Genomic DNA, 8314 nt, shown 5'->3' on the forward strand with positions numbered 1-8314 from the left:
AAATAAATAAATCCCAGTTACTTGATATACAGTGTAATGTTAGTTTCAGGTGTACAATATAGTGATTCAGTACTTCCATGTAACACCCAGTGCTCATCACAGGTGCACTCACTCCTTCATCCCCATCACCTATGCACCCATCCCCCCCTCCACTTCTCCTCTGATAACCATGGAGGTAAGAGTCTGGAAAAAAAAAGTCTGGTTCTATCTTTGCCTTTCTCTCTCTCTTTTTTTTTTTAAACTTTGCTCATCTGTTTTTTATCTTAAATTCAACACATGAGTGAAATTATATGATAGTCGTTTCTCTAACCCACTTACTTAATATAATACTCTCTAGCGCCATGTTGTTGCAAATGGCACGATAACATTTTTTTTTTAAGATTTTATTTATTTATTTGACAGACAGAGATCACAAGTAGGCAGAGAGGCAGGTAGAGAGAGAGGAGGAAGCAGGCTCCCCGCTGAGCAGAAAGCCTGATGCAAGGGCTGGATCCCAGGATCCTGGGCCTGAAGGCAGAGGCTTTAACCCACTGAGGCACCCAGGTGCCCCATAACATTCTTTTTTATGGCTGAGTACTAGTCGTGTGTGTGTGTGTGTGTGTGTGTGTGTGTGTGTGTGTGTAAATATATACCATCTTTTTTTTTTTACTTTTTTTTTAAAGATTTTATTTATTTATTTGACAGACAGAGATTACAGGCAGGCAGAGAGAGAGGAAAGGAAGCAGGCTCCCCGCTGAGCAGAGAGCCTGACTCGGGGCTCTCTCGATCCCAGGATCCTGAGATCATGACCTGAGCTGAGGGCAGAGGCTTTAACCCACTGAGCCACCCAGGCGCCCCTATATACCATCTCTTTATCAGTTCATCAGTGGATGGATTCTTGGGCTGTTTCCATAATTTGGCCATTGTAAATAATGCTGCTATAAACATCAGGTATCCCTTTGAATTAGTATTTCGTATTCTTCGGTAAATACCCTTAGTGCAAGTGCTGGATCCTAGGATAGTTCTATTTTTAACCTTTTGTGGAACCTCCATGCTATTTTCCGGTGGCTGCACCAGTTTGCATTCCCACCAACAGTGCAAGAGGGTTCCTTCCCCTTGGTCCGCATCCTCATCCACACCTGTTTTTCTTTGTGTTGTAGATTTTAGCTGTTCTGACAGGTGTGAGATGATACCGCATTGTAGTTTCGATTTGCATTACAACTCAATGATTTGGCATGTGTATCCATATATTGCAAAATGATTACCAAAATTGTTTAATTAACATCTGTCACCATTTATAATTACCATATTTTTTCTTGTGATGAGAACTTTTAAATATTGTCTTAGCAATTTTCAATACAATATACAATGCAGTATTGTATACATATAGCAAGTCTATGATACAGGTTTTTAAAAAAGATTTTATTTATTTATTTGACAGACAGAGACACAGTGAGAGGGGAACACAAGCAGGGGGAGTGGGAGAGGGAGAAGCAGGCTTCCCACTGAGCAGGGAGCCTGATGCAGGGCTCGATCCCAGGACTCTGGGATCATGACCTGAGCCAAAGGCAGCCACCCAAGCACCCCAGTGATACAGTATTGTTAACTATAGTCCCCATGCCCTACATAACATCCCCAGGATTTATAACTAGAAATTTGTGCCTTTTGACCCCCTACCCATTTGGCCCAACTCTACCCCTCTCTGGCAATCACCAATCTGTTCTCTGAAGAATACAAATATTTTGTAATATAAAAATCTAAACTGAGCGGTCCGAATAGCAGTATCATGAAATTCTAGATTTTGCCACATCCTGAAGAATACACTATATTGGATTTACTAAACCATAATCTTAAAGATTGTATTATAGAATTAAATGAATTTCTTTTTTTTTTTTTTTACCCCCTTTGGTACTTGCTTAGAATAGTAACCTGACAGCTAGATATGCAAGGAATTTGTGAGTAAAATGAGACCACTGCTGGCTTTGCATATTATCTGCTCTCCAGGAAAGGAATTCTATGTAAGCCAGAATTTGAACTCACAGTGACATTGATGTTAATACGTTCATGTCTCACTTCTTTTTTTAAACATCCTTATTGTAATATAATTCACATACCATACAATTCGCTCATTTAAAGTATACAAAGATCAGTATATTCACAGTTGTTCGACCATCACTAATTCTAGAACAATTTTATCACTGCCCCCCACAAAAGACTACATACCTATTAGCAGTCACTCCCTAATGTCTCCTCTCCTCCCTGTGGGCAACCAGCAATCTGCTTTCTGTTTTGATTTCTTTTCTAGATTTTATTTAGTTATTTGACAGAGAGAGCACAAGCAGGGGGAGAGGCAGGCAGAGGGAGAGGGAGAAGTAGGCTTCCCTCTGAGCAGGGAACCCAATGCCGGACTCAATCCCAGGACACCAGGATCATGACCTGAGCTGAAGGCAGACACTTAACTGACTGAGCCACTCAGGCGCCCTTGCCTTCTGTTTCTGTGAATTTTCCTATTCTGAATATTTCACATGAGTGGAATCCTACACTATGTGGCCTTTTGTGTCTAGCTGCTTTCATTTAGCATATACTTTCAAGGTTTATCTGTGTTGTAGCATATATCAGTATTTCCTTCATGCCAAATAATATTCACTATATGAATACGTCACATTTTCTTATCCATTCTTCAGTTAATGGACATCTGAGTTGTTTGCACCTTCAGGCTATTATGAATGATGCTGCTATAAACTATTCATGTACAAGTTTTTTATGTAGACGTGTTTTCATTTCTTTTGGGTATATATCTAGAACGAGAATGGCTGGGTTATATATTTAGCTTTTTTAAAAAAAACATTTTATTTTTAAGTAATCTTTACACCCAATGTGCTCGAACTCACCATCTCCAGATCGAGCTGTGAGCTCTACTGACCGAGCCAGCCAGGTGCCCTGTAGATGTTTAACTTCTTGAACAACTGACAAACTTTTTGCACAGCAGCTGCACCATTTTGCATTTTTTTTTTAAGATTTTATTTATTTGGCAGAGAGATAGCACAAGTAGGCAGAGTGGCAGGCAGAGGGAGAGGGAGAAGCAGGCTCTGTGCTGAGCCAGGAGCCTGATGTGGGACTCAATCCCAGGACCCTGGGATCATGACCTGAGCTGAAGGCAGCCGCTTAACCCACTGAGCCACCCAGGCACCCCCCATTTTGCATTTCTACCAACGATGTATGAGCATCCCATTTATCAACCTCTCCAGCAGTTGTTACTATCTGTCTTTTTTATTACAGCCACACTTGTAGGTGTGAACTGGTGTCTCATTGTGGTTCTGCTTTTCAGCTCTCTAAGGGCTGATGAAATTGAGCCTCTTTTTGTGTGTTGAGTAACAATTTGTCTATCTTCTTTGGCCAAACAGTTCACTTTTCATTGAGTCACTTGTATTTTTCCCGTTTTCAGATGTCAGAGTTCTTTACATATTCTAGATCCCAGTCCCTTATCAGATGTGCAATTTGCAAATCTTTTTTTTTTTAAGATTTTATTTATTTATTTGACAGAGAGAGATCACAAGCAGGCAGAGAGGCAGTCAGAGAGAGAGGAGGAGGCAGGCTCCCTGCTGAGCAGAGAGCCCGATGCGGGGCTCGATCCCAGGACCCCGAGATCACGACCCGAGCCGAAGGCAGCGGCTCAACCCACTGAGACACCCAGGCGCCCCTGCAAATCTTTTTTGAGTACAGCTGACACAGTGGTACTTAATTTCAGGAATACAATGCAGTGATTCGACTGCTCGAACGTGATGCTGTGCTCACAAGTGTGACTGTTGCTTGTCACCATGCAATGCCGTTACAGGACTGATTGTATTCCCAATGCTGTACCTTTTGTTGCTGTGACTCACTCCATAGCGGAAGGCCTGTATCTCTGACTCCCCTTCACCCACTTGGCCCATCCCTTCATCCCCCTTGCCCTACCTACAGGTCTGATTGCAATTTGCAAACATGTTTTCCCATTCTGTGGGTGGTCTTTTCACTTTCTTGCTGGTGTCATTTGCAGCACAAAAGTTTTTATTTTGATGTAGTCCAGTTTATGTTTTTTCTCTTGTCGTTTTCACTTTTGATATAACATTCACTTGTACAAGGCACGTTTAATCATTTAATGTTGTCTTAGCCAGTTTGGGCTGCTGTAATGGGACACCACAGACTGGGTGGCTTTAGAAACAATAGAAATGTCTTTCTCAGTTCTGGAGGCAGGAAATCCAAGGTCAGGGTGCCAGCGTGATCGGGTCTGGTGTAGACTGCTGAATTACGGTGTCCTCATGTGACTGAGAGCAGAAAGAGGGAAAAGTTCTCTAGTGACTCTTATGAGGGCACTAACCTCATTCATGAATGCTTCACCTTTATGACCTTATCTAATGCGAATTACCTCCCGAAGTACAGCTGACCTTTGAACAAGGGCTCAAACTGTGCCGGTCCCCTTTTATGGAGATTTTCTTCAATGAAAGAGCTGTTAAGTGCATTTTCTCTTCCTTATGATTTTCTTAATAACCTCATTTCTCTAGCTCACTTTATCGTAAGAATATAGTAGGGGTGCCTTGGTGACTCTGTTGGTTGGGCACCCGGCTCATGATTTCGGCTCAGGTCATGATCTTAGGGTCCTGAGATCAAACCCTGCAGCCAGCTCCGTGCATGTGCTCTAGAATAAATAAATAGATAAATCATGGGGAACCTGGGTGGCTCAGAGGGTTAAGCCTTTGCCTTTAGCTCAGGTCATGATCTCAGGGTCCTGAGATCGAGCCCCGCATTGGGTTCTCTGCTCAGCGGGGAGCCTGCTTCCCCAATTCTATCTGCCTGCCTCTCTGCCTACTTGTGATCTCTCTGTCAAATAAATTAAAAATCTTAAAAAAAAAAATAGATAAATCTTAAAAAAGAAAAAGAACATAGCATATAATACACATAGCATGCCAAATGTATGTTAATCAACTGTTTATGTTATTGGGAAGGCTTCTATTAATAGTTCAGTTTGGGGGGGGGGTCAATAGTTATATATGAACTTTAGACTGGGGGTGGTGGTTGGTGCCCCCTAGCCCCTACATTGTTCAAGGGTCAGCTCTGTAATACCATCACTTTGATGGAGTGGGGCTAGGGTTTCAATATGCATTTTGGGGGACACAAATATTTAGTCCATAACAATATTGAAACATCATAAAATCTACCCTTCCCGTTTTGCAGTTGGAGAAAGTAAAACTTTTAGGGTTAAAGGGCCTGCCCCAAGTCCAACAGGAAAATGATTAGGATTCTTGCTTCCCTTGAAATCTTTTTTTTAATAGGGTTTTTTTTTTTAAGACTGCATTTATTTATTTGAGACAGAGAGGGAGAACATAGAGGAAGAGGGGAAGAGGGAGAAGCAGACCCCCCAGTGAGCAGAGAGCCCGACATGGGACTCAATCCCAGGACCCTGGGATCATGACCTGAGCCAAATACAAGTGCTTAACCGACTGAGCCGCCCGGGTGCCCCTTTCCTTGAGCTCTTGCCCTGCTACCCAAATATCTCTCTGTGTTACAAGTACAATATCTATGTTTTTACCATTTACAAGGGAACTCTACTGCCTTTCTCTTTCTTCAGCTCAGCAATACTTCCTGCCAATAGAATTTTGTAGAATCGCAAAAATTAGAGATGACGCTTCTTTGGTCACATACCACTACATTCCCAGGGTGTTTTATAGGATGAATAGAGTTTTTTTGTGCTTTTTACATTTGTGTTTTAACCTAAGTGCTAGAGTCCTACCACTTCCCTTAAAGGACGCTTTCCCACTGTAGCGTAAATGACAGGGTCCCAGAGGTGTCCCTAATACTTACCCCATATTTTCATTGTTTTGTTCAGTGTCTCTCATTTGAACATTACATCAGCCCCTTTGGACCATGCAAAATAATGTCTCCCTCCCTTGGGAACTACCAAGCATCAGGGCCCAAGACAAATTAGTTCTTAGAATTACCTGGAAGTGGGACGCCTGGGTGGCTCAGTTGGTTAAGCAGCTGCCTTCGGCTCAGGTCATGATCCCAGCGTCCTGGGATCGAGTCCCACATCGGGCTCCTTGCTTGGCGGGGAGCCTGCTTCTCCCTCTGCCTCTGCTTGCCATTCTGTCTGCCTGTGCTCGCTCGCTCTCCTCTCTCTCTGACAAATAAATAAAATCTTTAAAAAAAAAAAAAAAAGAATTACCTGGAAGTAAGCAAAAATACCTGTTGTTGGTTTTTGGGGGTTTTTTGTTGTTGTTGTTGTTGTTTTTAAGCTTTTTTACTTATTTCACATAGAGAGAGAGATCACAAGTAGGCAGAGAGGCGGGCAGAGAGAGAGGGGGAAGCAGGCTCCCCATTGAGCAGAGAGTCCGATGTGGGGCTCGATCCCAGGACCCTGAGACCATGACCTGAGCCAAAGGCAGAGGCTTTAACCCACTGAGCCACCCAGGTGCCCCAATACTTGTTGTTTTTAAATAGACTCTATGCCCAGTATGGAGCACAGTGTGGGGCTTGAACTTACAACCCTGCGATCAAGACCTAAGCTGAGATCAAGCGCAATACGTAACCAACTGAGCCACCCAGGTGCCCCACAATACTTTTTAATGCCAGTAACAGATAAAGGAAGAGACCGTAGGACATACTGAAACATGAAACAGAATAAAGGTGTACTGTGGGCAGATTTTGTTATTTTATAAAGGGAGAGGGGTTGTGTAAGGGTTTTATTTTACTTTTCCTGGAACTTATGATCTTTTAGTGCAGCATTTATTCAAATGCGAGAACATAGACAATTCATTGGATCAAAACGTAGCTCCCTAGTGATCTGCAAAGCTAGATGTGCTCCTAGGTGACCTCCCTTTGTATCTGCAAAGCTACCTACGTCTGTCAGTGTATTCCATTTTCCCTACTGCCATCGAAGACCAACCCCTTCACCTGGACTCAGGATTCCTTCCCCTTCCACCTTCTTAAGGACTTTGGTCCAGGATTTATTCCCTTTGTTCTGCACCATCGCTTTCTCCCTCCCTGCTGGACACATTATCTGCCGTAGGAAGATGAACTTTAAATAAACCAGAATTGGGGAACCTGGGTGGCTCAGTCTGTTGAGCGACGGGCTCTTGATTTCAGCTCAGGTCGTAATCTCAGGGGAGTGAGATCGAGTTCCACTTCGGTTACAGGAGCCTGCCTGGGATTTTCTCTCTGCCTCCTTCTACCCCTTCCCATTACACACACACACACACACTCTCTCTCTCTCACACACAAATAGACAAACAAAAAAGCCTACCTTGCCTCTACACCTCCTTTGAACTATGCCTTCTTTCTTTGCCTCCTTGACAATAAAATATCTCAAAAAAGATATCTTTTATTACTCCCACTCCCTCCCTTACTCCTATAACCGTTCTGAGAAAATTCTCTTGTCAGAAGCACCAACGACCTCCATGAGGCCAAAACTAGTTCCATTTCTATGTCTGATACTCACTGGCCTTCCCAACACAGGTGAGCACTTGTTTTGCTCAACACACAGAGCCCCACACACTCTGGTTTTCCCCCAGAAGCTCTTCCTCAGGTTCATTTGCTGCCTCGTCTCCCCAGACTTTTAAATACTAGAGAGCGTCACCTGGCTGGCTCAGTCAGTAGAGCGTTATGACTCTTAATCATGGGGTTGTAAGTTCGAGCCCCACATTGGGTGTAGAGATTGCTTAAAATCTAAAAACAAAGCAACCCACAAAGGCATAAAAATAAATAAATAAAAATATAAATAAATAAATAGGAAAACTAGAAAAATAAATAAATAAATAAATGTTGTAGGGCCACAGGGTGCAGTGCTGAGGCCCCTCCCCTCTGATGACACCCCTTCCCTAAGTCTCGGGGCCGCGGCTCTAAAGAGCATGTATGGATGCTGAGTGCCAAGTATATACCTATAGCCCAAACCCCTCCCCGAATCCCAGTTCCGTGTCCAGCTGCATATTGATATCCATATTGGGCTGCCTAGTAGATGGCCTCCACAAACCTGTCCTCTCCTCCTCCCCCAGAACAAATGTCATCAGTATCCATCCAGGGCCCCAAGCCCAAAACCTTGGCATCATCCTTGACTCCTCCTTCCCTCACACAGTCTGTCAGCAGATTCGAGTTGGACGTACTCCAGAGGCTCAGGAACTTAACCGTTCTCTTCTCTCCAACTCCCCTGTGACCCTAGAACCCAAGCTACCATCATGTCTTGTCTGGCGATTTCACTGGTCCTATTTTGCTCATTTCCCTTTTCAACCTGCACGTCAGAAAGCAGTATGACCTTCTTAAGTCATAGATCCTGTCCTTTAACTCACTCACAATCCCTCAGCAATTT

This window comes from Lutra lutra, chromosome 4 (assembly GCF_902655055.1).
Source record: "Lutra lutra chromosome 4, mLutLut1.2, whole genome shotgun sequence".
Taxonomy (NCBI): Eukaryota; Metazoa; Chordata; class Mammalia; order Carnivora; family Mustelidae; genus Lutra; species Lutra lutra.